General features: G+C 33.0%; 1 pseudogene; it reads right to left on the bottom strand.

Annotated features, from left to right (window-relative positions):
- Positions 1 to 10,018: 10,018 nt before the first annotated feature.
- On the bottom strand, positions 10,019 to 10,933 carry LOC141425538 (olfactory receptor 6C3-like; annotated as a pseudogene).
- Between the last annotated feature and the right edge of the window lie 6,153 nt (positions 10,934 to 17,086).

Raw genomic sequence — 17,086 nt, 5'->3', positions numbered from 1 at the left:
TGGTGATAATATGGGGCAGGTTATATATGGGAAATTTATTTACCTTTCTCTCAATTTTGCTGTGAACCTAAAGATGCTTTAAAAGATAAGTCTTCAAAAAAGAAAGTATACCAAATAATTGGTGTGAAGCAAATATATAAGCAACATGTGTGATAATAAGTGTATTGAATTTGATGCTTCCATAATGGTAGGAGTCCAGATTTTTCTTCCAGAAATTCTAGACCTGTATTCAGAAGAATTAGCATACTTTGTGTCCTTTAAATTTTGGGATCCAAGGGAAATCTTTGCTATACCACAATGAGATGTTGGTTTGTTTTTCTGAAATGACATGTGTCTTCTGAAATGGGCAGTGTTATAATTCTATGAGGACTTTTATCCCTCCATCAATCCCTTGCATTTAGGGAATTTTTCATGCCATCCATTACTGTTATAGCAAATTAGCTAAAAGTTTCATTGATTTCCTTTGACTACTTCCATTCACTGTATCATTTATTTTCATGAAGTTGTTGCTTACAGTTGTACATATGACATCTTCTCATTGCAGGAATAGTTATGAACCAAGAAAATAAATGTTCAGAAATATGATATTGCATATTTTTAACTTATGTTAGACTTAAAATTATTCTGTTTATTTTAATTTTAGGTATAAATAAGGGCATAAAGTGGGTATGCATTTAAATCGACAGATGCTGATCACTGGCAGAATTTAAAGATATGAGTGTCTGAAAGTGGGAAAGATGAAAGCAGGGAGCTTACTTGTGACATATCCATGTATATATGAACCTGAATTGGTTCATCTCCTCAATTTTTGTTTTATTTTAACTACATGTAGACACATACAGAAGGTGGCAGCATGCAGTCCAGAAAGTACACTCTTACCCAAACTCTACCACTCTGGCACCCTGATTTTAAACAACCTGTGTTCTTTAAGGCATTCAGTCTATGGTATTTTGCCTACAGCTGAAACTGAATAAAACACCTGCTTCTATGAATGACACCATTTCTAGTTTTGGTCAACATTTCAGTGTTTGTATTTGAACTATAGATTTTATCACTTTGTAAATCTTCCAGAATATACTACCTCTTCCATTATATTACATTCTCCTTGATTGTATTTCAGAAATACAATCTTCCCTGTCTCTGAGTTATATAACTAGCAAATTGAGTTAAAATATTACATGTGATATAGTACTCATGAATACCATAAGGGAAAACTCTGAAATGACATAATTATATGTCCTTTTTGTATTGTCATAATTGTAATTATTTTGCATTGCTCCTTGACCCATATCCCAAAAATGTGAGGGATTTTTATTTGCTCTTAAAATCATGTTTATATAACATTAAAATAGAATAGCACATCAACTGTAAGATTGTTATAACAGGAAATAGTTCATCATTAGATAGCTTCAATACTTTAACATTAATTGTCCCAAGACCATGTTGGGTTAAATACAGTCAACCAAAAGCTAAGAAGTTAAATTCTGTACTTGGGAGGCAGAGCTTGGTAGGATCACAGTTGAAGGCCAGCCCACACAAATAGCTCTCAAGACTCCATCTTTAAAATAACCGGAACAAAACCGACTGGAAGTGTGGCTCAAGTAGTAAAGCGCCTGCTTTGCAAGCACAAAGCCCTGAGATCAAACTCTAGATTCACAAAAAAGAAGTCAAATTCTCAAAATAGAATGGCAATATATTTCCTTTGTTTGAGGAGAAACATATTGATGAAAATAATATACAATTTCTTCAAGACAATGTAAGAAAAACACATCTTTTACATTCACCCTTTTTTTTCCTAAAGAGAAAAATCAGTAAAGACTACACTGTTCACAAATACACATAAGATGAGATAAGGTACTGAACTAACATCTCTTCCTCAAACTTTTATAGGAATGTAACTTGCTTTACATAGTTTTTGATGTCTGTTTAGATAAAAAATGTGATAAGTAAAATATGTTGTCAATGCCTGGTAATCAATATATCTTAAAAATGATTGCTAAACTGAAACTAGATTCATGTTTTTCACCCTGTACTAGTATCAACTCAAAATGGATCAAGTACCTTAATATCAGACTCCAAACTCTAAAGTTGGTACAGGAAAGAGTAGGAAATACTTTGGAAGTAATAGGTACAGCAAGGACTTCCTCAATGGAATCCCAGCAGCTCAGCAACTAAGAGAAAGTATAGATAAATGGGACTTCATAAAGCTAAAAACTTCTACTCAACAAAATTAATGCTCTCTAAACTGAAGAGACCATCCACAGAGTGGGAGAAAATATTTGCCAGCTACACATCAGACAAAGGACTGATAAGCAGAATATACAGGGAACTCCAAAAACTAAACTTTCCCAAAATTAATGAATCAATAAAGAAATGGGCATGTGAACTAAATAGAACTTTCTCAAAAGGAGAAATTCAAATGGCCAAAAAACACATGAAAAATGCTTACCATCTCTACCCATAAAGGAAATGCAAATCAAAACCACACTCGGATTCCACCTCACCCCTGTTAGAATAGCCATCATTAGAAGTACCACCAATAACAGGTGTTGGTGAGGATGTGGGGAAAAAGGAACCCTTGTACACTGCTGGTGGGAATGCAAATTAGTACAACCACTCTGGAAAAAATCTGGAGGCTTTTTAAAAATCTAAACATAGGTCTGCCATATGATCCAGCAATACCACTCTTGGTGATATACCCAAAAGACTGTGACACAGGTTACTCCAGAGGCACTTGCCCACCCATGTTTATTGCAGCACTATTCACAATAGCCAAGTTATGGAAACAGCCAAGATGTCCCACTACTTATGAATGGATTAAGAAATGTGGTATTTATACCCAATAAAATTTTACACAGCCATAAAGAAGAATGAAATCATTCTCAAATAAATGGATGGAACTGGAGAACATCATCCCAAGCGAGGTTAGCCAGGCCCAAAAGACCAAAAATCATATGTTCTCCCTCATTTGTGGACTTTAGATCAAGGGTAAATACAACAAGGGGACTGGACTTTGATCACATGATAAGGAGAGAGCACACAAGGGAGGTAGAGGATAGGTAAGAAACCACAAAAACAAGAAAGAATTTTATGTCCTCAATGCAAAGGAACTAATGCAGAAACTTTAAAGCAACAGAGGCCAATAGGAGAAGGGGACCAGGAACTAGGGAAAAAGTTAGTTTGAGAAGAATCAATTTAGTATGTAACACATATGTACAGGAAAGCAATGCTAGGAATCTCCCTGAATAGCTATCCTTATCTCAACTAGCAAAAATCCTTGGTCCTCCTTATTAATGTTTATACTCTGTCTTCAACAAAATTAGAGATAAGGGCAAAACAGTTTCTGCCTGGAAGCAAGGAGGTTGGGGGGGGAGAGAAAGGGGGAAGGGAGAAAGGGAGGGGGTGGGGGAAGGGGGAAGAAATGACCTAAACATTGTATGTACATATGAATAAAAGAAATAAAATTTTAAAAAAAGAAAAAAATGATTGCTATAGGTATTATTGTTAAATAGTGTATGGAGGAAAATAGAAAAATAATCACTTTTCAGATTTTATATACATATTATAGACATACATTATATATCAAATAACACAATGAAAGCCACGAAAAACTGTTAAAAAAAAAAGAGGGGAGAAGAGGGAGGATGGCTAATAAAGAGTAACATAAATGAGATGGATTTAATCAAGGTACATTATATGCATGTTGAAAATATAATAAAATTCCTTTGTACAATTAATTTATGTCAACAAAAATTTTTAAAAATAAAATCTTTCAAAAACTTAAAAATAAAAATGTATACCTGTCTGAGTTAAAGAAATGTGATACTATTCAAATAAAGATATTTATTTCTTTTATAAAAACAAGGACAGGGGAAATTTTTCTTCAGTAGTAAATATTTTTCACTATTTCTACCTAAATAAATGAATCAGTAATTCTGATATCTGTTTTAATGTGTATCCATTACATATTTAACACTGATCAATATGATTATATCATCCTATGTTTTCTTTATATGTCAGAATATAATTTTGTATTTTTCTGGTCCATTTCTTCTTTTTTCATTCTCAAGTAGATCCAACACATTATTTACTGAGTTATTTAGAAAATGTATTTCCCCTACATAATTTTCTTGAAATGATATGAATTTATTTAAGACAAAAGTGTCATTTTATTTTTCTACTTTTACTTCTAATTTCTATTATATTTAGATTTTATCCAGAGCTATTAATATTTCATTTTTAATTTAGTCTGATTCATCTATGTTGTACTCATATCCATAGCTGATAGGATACTTATTTTTTAATAATGCATCAAATTATATTCAAGGTACTCTAAGGATGCTTGACTATTTTAAGCCAATGGATCATAGTTCAGCTACCAGGTTTCACACTTTTCTGAAAGTAGTGGAAGATCTTGTGGATGGCACAGCAGGAGGGTTTACTAGGACCTTCTAGCAATCATTTCTCTACAAAAACATCAATTTGAATAATCATTCACACATGAAATTAACTTCATAATAGCCAAGTCAACCACCTGAAATCACAGAACCTGGTTATAGCATGGTAATAATGAGAAACACATTGAAGAGGGTGGTAGGATGGACAGTTTTACATTACCCATGTTATCTCTGTCCCAATCCCAGACAGCTCAGTGAAGAGAGAGATCTCAATCACATGGGAAAGGAGAAATAAGTGAGTATAGGGATTGGTTGGCCTTGGATCCCAATTTCAGGATCATAACACACACACACACACACACACACACACAGACAAGTGTCAACATTGTGAATACCTCACAGCCCTTGACTCCAGATTGTACCCATGGAGTGAGTCTTTAGACTCGCCCTGGCACATAGGAATCCATCGCTCCTTCTAGAAGGACTCAAGTTTTGTTTCACAACACTATTGGCTCACTGCAGAGGCCTTGGGTTTTAGACACTCCTTAGATGGAAGACCACAGCAACTGTGGGCTTCAGGTTCCCCAATACTGCATCAGCTTCTTTGGCTACAGAAGCTGCTTAGGCAGCCTTGGGTGCACTGGAGTCCAGCATATGCTGTTCCAGCTATAATAATGCTAGGCTTAGGTTGCCCAATAGCAATGCAATGGCTACAATATTTATGGGAATATAGATCTCACCAAGAGGCCTACCCAGAGTCTCTAGACAGGCTTACTGTTTGTAAGATGTTCTCAGCCAAAGATAGACAAAGGCTGGAAGAAATATCTAATTGAACAAGAAGATGTTAATGTATGACCACAAGAATTAAGAACAGACAGGGAAATATTATGACACCAAATGGATAAAAATAGAGTACCAATGACTGGTTCTAGACATGGAGATATATGGATAACTTGAAAAGAACTTGAAATAGCTATTTTAAGGAAGCTCAGTGAATTTCAAGAATACAAAGAACAACTCAGACAAGTATCAGAAATTAAACAGAGATTGAAATAATGAAAAATCAAATAAATCTTGAAAAGAACAATAGACAAAATGCAAAACAAAATAGCATCTATAGCAGAATTGATCTGTAGCAGAACTGATAAAGAAATAATCTGGGAGCTGAAGGTGAGGCTCCAGTGGTAGAGTGCCTGTGTCACAAGTACAAAGCCCTGAGTTCAAACCTTACAACCACCAAAAAAAAAAAAACCTGTGAGAATGAAGATTAATTCTTTGAAAATACATAATCAGTGAAGAAAAAAGAAAAATAAATGAAAACAGCTCACAGAAAGTATAAGACAGCATCAAAAGAAGGAGTAGAGAAAGAGAAATTGGTAGAAGGCTTATTTAAAGAAATGATAACAAAACTTTACAAACATGAAGAAAGATATAAATATGCAGTGATAGGAAGGACAAAAATCTCCAATCAAGTTCAATTCAAAAGATTACCTCTGGACATATTGCAATCAAACTATTAAACATGAAAGAGAAAGAGAGGATCCTGAAAGCAGCAAGAGTAAATGACATGGAATGGAATTTCAACACACCTAGCAGCAAACTTCTTAGTGGATCTCTTATAAGCTGGAAAGACTAGGGGTATATACTGAAAGCACTAAAGAAAAAAACCCCACTAACCAAGAATACTGTATCCAGGAAAGATGTCATTCAGAAACAGAGGAGACATAAACTTTCCCAGATTAAGGATATACTTTCCATGTAGTTTAATTTTAAAATTAAATTTATTTTTAACATAAACATAAAAACAAATAGTACATTGTAATAATAATCAAAACATCCCATGTGATATTTTGATATGTATATACATATGTAACATTTAAATCAGGCTAAGCATTTCTCATTAAACAGTTATCATTCCTTTAAGGTGAAAACATTCACAAACTTTTCTTCTGATTTTTTGCAATATACAGCACATTGCTTCTGTCTACAGTCACTTTGCTGTGCAAGAGCACACAAAACTTACTGCTTTTGTCTAACTGTGACTTAGTACCCACTGATCAACATTTTCCTTCCTTTTCTCCTCAGCCTCACTCTGGCAACCACCATTCTACTCTCAATTTCTATGAAGTCAACATTTTTAGATTCCACATATGAATGAGATCACACTGTACTGGTCTTTCTATGTCTGGGTTATTTCACTTAACAAAATCCTCTCCAGTTCCAACCATGTTGTTGCAAATGGTGAGATGTCATTCTTTCCTGTGGCTGGATAATATTCCATTGTGTATATAAACCACATTTATCTTTATTCATTTGTCAGTTGGCACTAAGATTATTTCCATTTCTTGGCTTTTATGAATAGTATTACAATAAACATGGGAGTGTGAATGTCTCTTCAGCATACTGGTTTTATTCCTTCTAATAGGATTGCTGAATCATATGGAAGTTCTATTTTTAATTTTTTGAGAAAGCTTCATACTGTTTTTCATAATGGCTATACTAATTTTATTCCTGTAATCGGTGCACAAGAGTTCCCTTCCTTCCAGAGCCTGACCAACACTTGTTATCTTTAGTCTTTTTCACAGTAGCCATTCTTACTGGAGTGAGGTGATATATCACTATGGTTTTGATTTTGATTTCCCAGGAATTAATCAAAATAAGAAAATCATATTAAAATTTTACTATTAATCTCAGAAAGCTAATGTTTCTAATTTTCCTAAAAGCTTATGGAGAGTAAGTTGAAGATTAAGTCTCAGAACTCAAAAATTAAATAGTCCTCCACATAGTTAGCCAAAGGGAAACATGTCATTGCTCATAATCTTAACATAAACCCATAAAATTGAGTATTAATATTTATATATAAAGATAATGAATATTTTCTTTCTTTTTGCTAGAGTCATATAGACCAAATATTATACTTAAGAAACAGGTTTTCAGAATTATGATCAGTATGATATCTTTGTTTTGACATCTCAGTTCAGGTTAAAAGCAAAAAACCAGTCACATTATTTGTATGACAGCATTGCTAAGTCAATTTTTGCTACATATGACATAAGATTGTGCAGAGAGGTAATTAGGATATTGCTTAGTAATACATGTGACATTTTTACATTTTTAAAATTTTTGTCAATTTTGTGCTCCACTGTCTTTTTATTCTTTCTTTTCTTTTTCTTTTTTCCTTTATTGTTGTGCTGGGTGGGAGTACAAACAAGTGTTGGCAAGGATGTAAGGGAAAAAGTAACCCTTACACATTATTGGTGGGAATATAAATTAGTACAATCATTATGGAAATCAGGATGGAAGCATCTCAAAAACTAAAGCTAGAACTACCATTTGATCCAGAAATACCACCCCTAAGCATATATCTGAAGGAAGGTAAGTCAGGATACAATAAAGACACTTGTACACCTATGATTTTTGCAACATTATTCATAACAGCCAAGCTATGGAAACAACCCAGATGTCTTGTAACTGATGAATGCCCTGTCACATTTGTCATACATATACAATGGAATATTATCAACCATAAAGAAATGAAATTTTGTCATTTACAGATAAATGAATGGAACTGGAGACCACCATGTTAAGTGAAATAAGCTAGAAAGACTTCAGTCACATGTTTTCTCTCACATGTGGAAGATAGATCCAACATACAAATATAAACATTATCATATATATATATTTTTTCCAAACTGGAACTATTAGAAGAGACGAAGAGACTAAGGGAGGGGAAAAAGAAGAAAAGAATGATAGGGAGTGAGTAAATTGAAATATATCATATCTGTATAGGAACAAAACACAATGAAACACACTGAAAATTGTTGAACAATATAAGATAGGAAGAAAGGGAAAGGAAGAGTAATAGGATTTGACTGACTGAAGTGCAATACAGTTACAGGTAAAATACTAAGGCAAAACCCCCATTGAATAATGAAAAGACACTAAAACAATGAAGAATAGGAATGTAATGTAGGTCATGTTAGTGAGGGAAGGAGGGTAAATGAGAGGGTTAAGGAGGGTGAATATGGTTGAGGTATTTTCTATATTGTGAATATGGAACATTGAAACCAGTTGAAAACATTTCAAGAAGGGGAGTGGGAGAAGAGGAAGATTAATGGGGGGGATAAACTAAACTGGGGTTTGTATGTATGCAATATATGTATACAGGTCACAATGAAACACCTTGTATAACTATCATATACTAATAAAAACATTTTTTTTAGAAAGGGAAGCTGTAATTACCCTCTGAGACTTTGTGATACTATATTTTTAACCTGTTATCTCTCTCATGGCTGATAGATTGGTATAAGAAAAGTAACAATATTTTCATCTTCCTTTTTGGTATAATTTTATAAATAATTAATGATGTAAGCAATCCTATTATCATTCAGATCTCAATATATTGATGAACACGTGCAATATCTACAGATAATAACACATAAAATTATATTATGATCAATTATTCTTAAATTTTTTTCTCTCTTATTTAGATGTGCATGAAGGCAAGAACAAATCCTTTCCAACACTGTCATTTCTTCATCAGACACATTTTTGAATTACAAATGAAAGTAATAGGTATATGATACTTGAAAATATCTAAATTAAAGTCACATGTTAATCTTAAGCATCACAAATATTCATTAAGATTAAATTCCTCAAACAGATGTATTTTCTTGGATTAGGATGTTTTATTTCCAGATCTCTGCAGATAGTTGAGGTACAAAGACTAAAACTTTTTTGAAATTTTAGAGAAATTGTAGAGAAATAAAATCTCTACAAAACACATTTGTATTAGCATTTTTGTATTTCAGTTTGAAAGTTACATTATGTTATAAATTTAGAAATAAAATGTGTTAGACTTAAAGCTTTCCAATCAACATTAATTGGGAGAAATAAAAGACTAATAAACATTTGAAGTTGAAATTGTCTTGCAATACAACTATTAATCAGTAAGTGATACTTTAAGTCAAAATACTGATTATTGAATGAAGTTGAAATTCTCCTTCAATATAACCAAGAATCAGTAAATGACATTTCAAGCCAAAAGGTCAATTATTGAATTGCTGCCCATATGAATAAAATAATTATAATGCATCCTAAATTTATTTTTGTATTTTGAATGAGGAACTCACTTGATTTATTGAGAAAATAAGAGATACACCTTAAAATTCACAAAGATCTCCACATAAGATGAAACACAATAGAACATATTACCTGTGGTACTGAATTTAATAAGCAAAGATACAGAACATGCATAGTCTAAAAATGGTATGAAATTGTCAATATTACGATTGAAAATGTAAAAGAAATTACACAAAGTTTGAAGCTTTACATTTGAAGTGCAATTACCTAAATATATCACATCATAGAGCATGTCTTAAATTCATATCATTTCAAGAAAATTATGTAGGGGAAATACATTTTCTAAATAATTCAGTAAATAATGTGTTGGATCTACTTGAGAATGAAAAAAGAAGAAATGGACCAGAAAAATACAAAATTATATTCTGACATAAAGAAACTGTAAGAGAACAAGGATACTTAATACAGATATTTAGAAATTTTAAGAGTTTGCTTAATTCCTTTTTACAGTGGCTCTTATTTTTCACAAAAATTTTACTTCATTTATTTGCAGAAAATACTACTCCATGGATCACATCTTTGAAGGCTTGTTTCACTTGCTGGTTCCTCAAGGTATAAATAAAAGGGTTCAGCGTGGGGGCAACAGAGGTGTTGAGACTAGCTACCCCTTTGGTCAATGATGCCTTTTCTTTTGCAGAGGGGTTAGCGTACATGAATATGCAGCTTCCATAAGAGAGGGAGATGACAATCATGTGAGAGGAACAGGTGGAGAAAGCTTTTTTTCTTTGATTGGCAGATGGAATTCTCAAAATTGTCCTGATAATATATATGTAAGATAAAATCACTAATGCTAAAGTGAACATCAGAGTAACCAGAGCAAAGTAAAAACCAATTACTTCTAGGAGCCATGTATCTGAGCAAGACAGTTGCAAGAGGGGAAAATAGTCACATGCAAAGTGATCTATGACATTGGAAGAACAGTAATCCAGCTGGAGCAGAAACATCAGGGGTGGGAATACGGTCAGAAATCCACCCAACCAGGCTCACAGCACAAGCAGAGTGCAGAGCTTCCTGCTCATGAGGCTTGCAGATGGCAACATAGCGGTCATAGGACATGGCAGTTAGAATATAAAATTCAGTCACTCCCATGAAGACAAAGAAAAAGAGTTGGGCTGCACAATTGTTATAGGAAATTGTCTTGTCCCTGGTGATAATAGCTCCCAGAAACCTGGGGATGCACACAGTTGTAAATGAGATTTCTAAGAAAGAGAAATTTCGGAGGAAGAAATACATAGGCGTCTGTAGATGGGAATCCACCAAGGTCAGAGTGATGATAGGTTTCTAGTGATACTTAACATATATGTGACAAATAAAAATAGAAAAATCACAATATGAAGGTTGGGATCATCAGAAAGGCCTAGGAGGACAAACTCTGTGATCACTGTGTGGTTCATTGCTCTCTCTCATCTTCTCTCCTCCTTCTCTTTTAAAGCTACTTAGAGAAAAAGAGAATTAAAGAACATTAAAGATATGATTGATTATAATCAATATCATCCTCATTGATAAAATTCTAAAATACCTCTACAACCTTTGGCAATTTTATTTGAGCTATCTTCTTCACATTGTTTTAATAAATATTTGTGAGTCTAGCTATTTGCAAATTCTCTTACAACGAACAGATGTTAGGAAATCTTATACTAAGTCACAGCACAGAGAGATGGTGAATGAAATCACTAATTCTTATTTTGTGTCCAATTAATGCATTAATTGGACATTAATTACCTTTTTTGTTGAAACTGTCATATAAAATGTGCAGTTTTTTTCCTTCTTCTATGTTTCATACATTAGACAGGACTACAACTTGTAAACACAAATAGACGATTTTAATTCCATTAAATGGTAAAAATGAAAATTACAAGACTAAGGCAACAACTCATTATTCTTTTTTATATATAAGAAACAAGTTAATGATTTTCTCAGTGAATAAAATATTTAAAATGATTATTTAATTTTAATTAAATTTATTTTTAATAACAATGTTTTAGACTTATCTTGAAGATAAAATGAAAATATTCTGCATATTATGTGTATTTACTATAAGTATATAATTATTTTATTTAACAAATAAGGAACATATTCACTTACTTATTGGTTTATCTTATAATTCCATCAGAATATTAACACTTGATATCTTCTATGACTTGATAGAAATGGGTATGTACAGACATATATACACAGTATATAGACATTTTTATTTTTGAACTTAAAGGACATGCACTATTCATTTTTCATTTTGCTCTGATGCACAATTGGAAAAGTAACTACTTGCCTTAGATCTTGGTCTCTGTGCTATGTGGATTGCAGCACAGTGAGTTTTCCATTTGAATATCCTCCTTCTTGATGATTAAACTTTGTGGAAAAACATTTTACTCCTTAGCACTCTTGCTCTTCATGTCACCACTTATTCTACAGATCCATTCATCTGTAAAGATATCCAGACATATATAGGAAACCTCCTCTGTTCATCTTAACCTCCTTGGTCAATTCCCACCCATTCCAATGCTGTACTGGATAAAGTATTCTGAAGATATGGTCTGCTAAGTCCTGACAGCTGTTGCTTCATATCTTAGATTACCACATTTCTGTTGTAAAATTTTTGCTTTTCTGTCACATACCAGCAGAGTTCACAGTAATCAATTTTATTTTTATGTTTCTTTATTTTATGATAGCTGAAGGGAAATATTTCAGGAAATAAAAGTGGAATGTTAAAAGCCTCAGAAGACATGGAAATACCAGTGTGTTTCTATACTAGTGTATATCCTCTTTGATAATGTGACATAGAAGTTCAGAAAGTAATATTTAAAGAAAGAATAGAGAAAGATATGATAACACTGGGAATTATGAGTATTGAGGCTAAAATTAGGATCCTGCTTCTGACTGGTTGTACTTATATCACAAATATTTCAATCTATTTGTTTTGACCTCAAAAGATTTGAACTCCTGGGAACAAGTCAAAGTCCAGACCATTCTCTGCAATCTTATAGACCATGAGGGATTTCTGGAAGCCATACTTCTATATCTTAGTAGCCTCGTAACTCTCCTCAACAGTGAATCACCGTTGAGAATGGTTATGTTCCTTTTTATGTCCCTTGGAGATCCTACAATGTTACCCTCTACAAAATATTTAACTGCATTAATAGCAATTACTTCATATTTTGTGCTTACCTAATATTTCATAAGCAATAGAAATGATTATGAAATCTGCTTTCTTTCAAAGCTGGAATTTAATCTAATTGACATTTACATCTTTTTGAAATGTACATTTTCTACATATGACTTTTGGTTATTTATCCTGAGTCTCTGTTAGGTGTTAGGGAATCAAGAAATAAAAGATTATTCTGTAGTGCTAAGGCAAAGAATGACTATTATGATCTATACATTTTGCTCACAATTAAATAAAATGCTACTATATAGTTAACTAATTTAATTCTCATAACATAGTACAATATCTAATTGCAGTATTAGCTTGTTCTTTTTATGGTTCATGTTGGTCTTTACATTTAGTTATCATCACTTTACCATACTAAGAAGAAATGCCATAAAATGATAAGCATCTATGTGTGTGAAATTCTGGTTAATGGATTATAATTAATTGTTCTCTTTAATGCTTTCATATTTCTTAAATATTTGATAATACAATATATATAACCAGATAGTACAGATAGCTAATGTATAATTATACAACTAAATATATATTATATAATAATATTTAATAAAAATGCTCTATATTTTCATGAAATATGTTTAATATATCAAATAATGTAATAAATCTAAATAGCCAAACAATGTTTTATTTTATTATTTCCAGCTTTTCTGAAGTATGATTGGCAAAAAAATGTGTGCATCAGAGATGTACAATATGATGTTTTGATATAAACATAACTTGTGCATCAAGTTATAGAACAACCACATCATGATTGCGATGCAAGTTTGAGAACTATTTTGCTGCTATTAAGAGTACTTGGTAAAGAAGCATTTTGACAGAGGTGGCTGTACATCATAAGGGGTGAAATCCTTATCCACTCACTTCTTATTAATAAGTTTTTTGGAAGTCATAAAAATTATGTTACATTTTTATTATAAAATCCAAATGAGTAAACAGCAAGAGATTTTGTAATTATTCCTTGAGGGCAAATTTGCAGTAGACACTCACTTGATTACATTCTCATACATCCTTGTCCCATTGATTTTCAGTAATGCTATTTAGATTTAGAGGGTTAATTCAGGTTCAGGTGTAGGTATTTTTTTTTATTTGCAAGATTACACGAGAAAATAAATTTTATACTTCAACAAAGGTACACATTCAATCAGTTAAAAAAATCTTTGCAGTCATTGGTGGTCGGTGGCTGAATCCATTAGCTCATTATGTGCTACAAAACAGTATAGCGTAAATGTTTCATTTACTCTTTGCTTGTTCATGATCACTGGTTCTTACAGAAAAGCCCAGGTGAAAGCATACTCTGGTCTCTATTCATTATTCTGAGTTGGTTCTCTAGTATTTTTTGTTGGCGTCATTATGAATAAATGGACATAATTTTTTATTTGGTTTAGATAACAGTGATTTACATATATAACGAGGAAAATCTAAATTGACATCCCTGCTTCACTGGAGTGTTTCAGTGCTTCTGCCAGGGAGGATGGATTCAGGTTCTCTTCACAAATTTTTGGACATTACACCTTTTCTCTGAGGTACTGCAGTTTGAACTCAGGGCTTTGAGCATCAAAGCAGGTGCTTAATGGCTTCAACCATACCCCAACACTTTTTGCCTTGCATGTTTTTGAGATAGGGTCTTCTGCTTTTGCCCAGGCAAGCTGGATAGACCTGGGATAGTTGAGATGACAGGTGCATGTCATCATGCACAACTTTATTTGTTGAGATGGGGTCTTGTTACCTTCTCTACCCCCAAATTGGCCTTTAATCCTGATCGGCCAAGTTTCTGCTTCCTAAATAGCTGGGATTATAGTGTAAAATACTGGGCCTGGCTGGACATTACACTTTCAATTTGGTTGCTTCCTTCTTATTTTTAATTGGCAAATCACTAAACAAATATGTTTTTCTTAAAAAGGATTAAAATTACTGATAAGTGTATGCTAAAACACAATTTGAATTTAGTACTATGGGATTTTTCATAGCCCTTTCTGTATCTCATGCATTTGGGTCTTCTTTCCCTCATGTTGAGAACAGTGGCTATCAAAAAGTTTAGATAAGATTACTATATTCACTTTTATATATTCAGCATATCAAGTACATTCAAGTTTTAGGTTTCCTTCCCTTTCCCTATTCCTCCTGTGGGTGGTCTCCCCTTAGCGTGTGACCCATCTCCAATAATATTTCTGTTTTGTTTTAGGTCTGTAGTAATCTTAAACTGCAAAGTCCACTATGGGAAGCAGACTAGGAAGTAGTGAAGAGGTCTGGTAGAGATGATCAGTTTGGGTTGTGATACAGGTGTGCATGGAAGCAACACTTGCATACAGGAATTTCTCTGTAGAGCTATCTATCTCAAACTAGAAAAACTATTGTTTTTCTTATAATTTCTTATGTGTTCTCTTAACAAAGTCAAAAAACAAGAGGGCAGGACAGGTTCTGCCTGGAAAGGGAGGAGGGCAAATAATGTATACCCATGTAAGTAAATGTAAAAACGATAAAATTTAAAAAAGGGAAAAAAGATTAGATAAAATTTCAAATTCACATTAATCTTCAATTTCTTCTTTCCCACACATTGCTCATACAGTAGTATTAGAGTAACAATAATGACACTATCACCCACGCTATCATTCCTGACAACAGTTTAAGACTTTTATTTTTAGGGCTGGGTGTGGTGGTACAACCCTGCATAGTTGGATTAGTCCCAGCTATGCAGGAAGTCATAGGTAGGAAGATCTTGGTCTACCAGTCCCAGCCAAAAGGTGAGACTCTACCAAAAAATAACAAACAAAAGGGTTTGGGGACTGGCTGAAGTGGTAGAGCATCTGCCTAGCAAATGTGAGACCCTGAGTTCAAACTCCAGTACTGACAAAATGACAAAAAAAGTTTTGTTTTTTAGCTTTTCTCTTTGCCTTTAAGTTAAATCTCATAGGGATGTATAGGCCAATTACTGTATTTTAAATTATTAGTAATTTGTTTCATATTGTCAATTTATAAACAAAATACACATTTACTTGTATTTATTTTACTTTCATTTATAGCTTTTGTTTTCTTGTTTGTAATTTAAAACTATGAATATGTGAAAATTAATATTTCCCCCATTTCTTTACTCATATATCCTGAGGACCATGCTATAGTGGTAGCTCTTATCCTTTTATAGCTGTAGTGTGTGGATATACTAGAGATTATTACAGAAAACGCTATTAAATGTATTTTTCCTCTATTTTTGCTATTACAGATAGTCATAAACATGTGAATTGCTGTATGATATATTTTTTCCATTGTTTCACAAAGATGTTACTTTCTGGTCAATAAATAAATGTATATCAGAATTCACTAAATAGTATTAAATCCCCCTAAGGGTTATTTTGCTTTGTACTCTCTCCACTGCTTCACTAACATACAGTGTTCATACACTTTGATATTTTCAATCAAAAGAAAAAAGTGCTAGATTGTTGTATTGTTTTATTGTTGTGCGAGTGGGGGTACATTGTGGGATTTACAAAAATTCTTACAATGTATCAAATATATCATACTTGAATTCACTCTCTCTACCATTCTCCTTTATCTCCTCTCACCCTATTCCTGGAACATTTTCAACAGGTACCATTTTTCATTTACATACATGTCTACACAGTATTTGTACCATATTCACCCTCCCTTCACCATTTCCCCATCTCCCCCCACTCACTGGTACCAACCTCCACCCTCCCAGGCAGAACCTATTCTGCCTTCCTGTTCTCCAATTTTGTATAAGAAAAGAAGAAATAAATGATATTTTTGGTTTTTTAAGATTGCTGCACAGGGAGTTTCCTTATGGCACTTCCATGTTTATATGCATTATAGTACAATTTGGTTCATCTCCTCTATTTTTTTTCTTTCTACCTTGGTCCCTTTCTTATGGTGGTTTCATTTGGTTTAAAAATTCTATATTCATTTTTGTATAGCACATACATTAACCATATTCACTTTCTTAATTTCCTTCTTTTAATTTATATTTTTCATATGGTACATGAGGTTGAGAAAAATTTTATTTTATTAAGCTCTGTTTGTGTTTGTCATTTAAAAATATTTGACTATTATTCTGGTCCAATTTTTCTACATTTAAAATTTTCCTTTTAGAAGCTTGTTGTGTATTAGGACGTAAATTTTTATTATGAAATATTAATTATACCAGGGGAATTCCTAGTGACAATTCTGATTAAACTTATATTGTACATTATATACATTGTCTCCATTGTCTCTTCCTCTCAGCCCCCTCCCCACCTCACTTAAAGCAATTGCAAGAGGTATTTTCATTCTGTTTCACCTAGGTATTTGAAGTCCTTCAACCATATAACATCACCTTAATCTTCTTCCTTCACCCTCCCCCTTCCAACTAGTTCCCACTCCCCCACATGCT

Source organism: Castor canadensis, chromosome 8 (assembly GCF_047511655.1).
Source record: "Castor canadensis chromosome 8, mCasCan1.hap1v2, whole genome shotgun sequence".
NCBI classification, from domain to species: Eukaryota; Metazoa; Chordata; class Mammalia; order Rodentia; family Castoridae; genus Castor; species Castor canadensis.
This window is presented reverse-complemented; position numbering and strand designations above follow the sequence as displayed.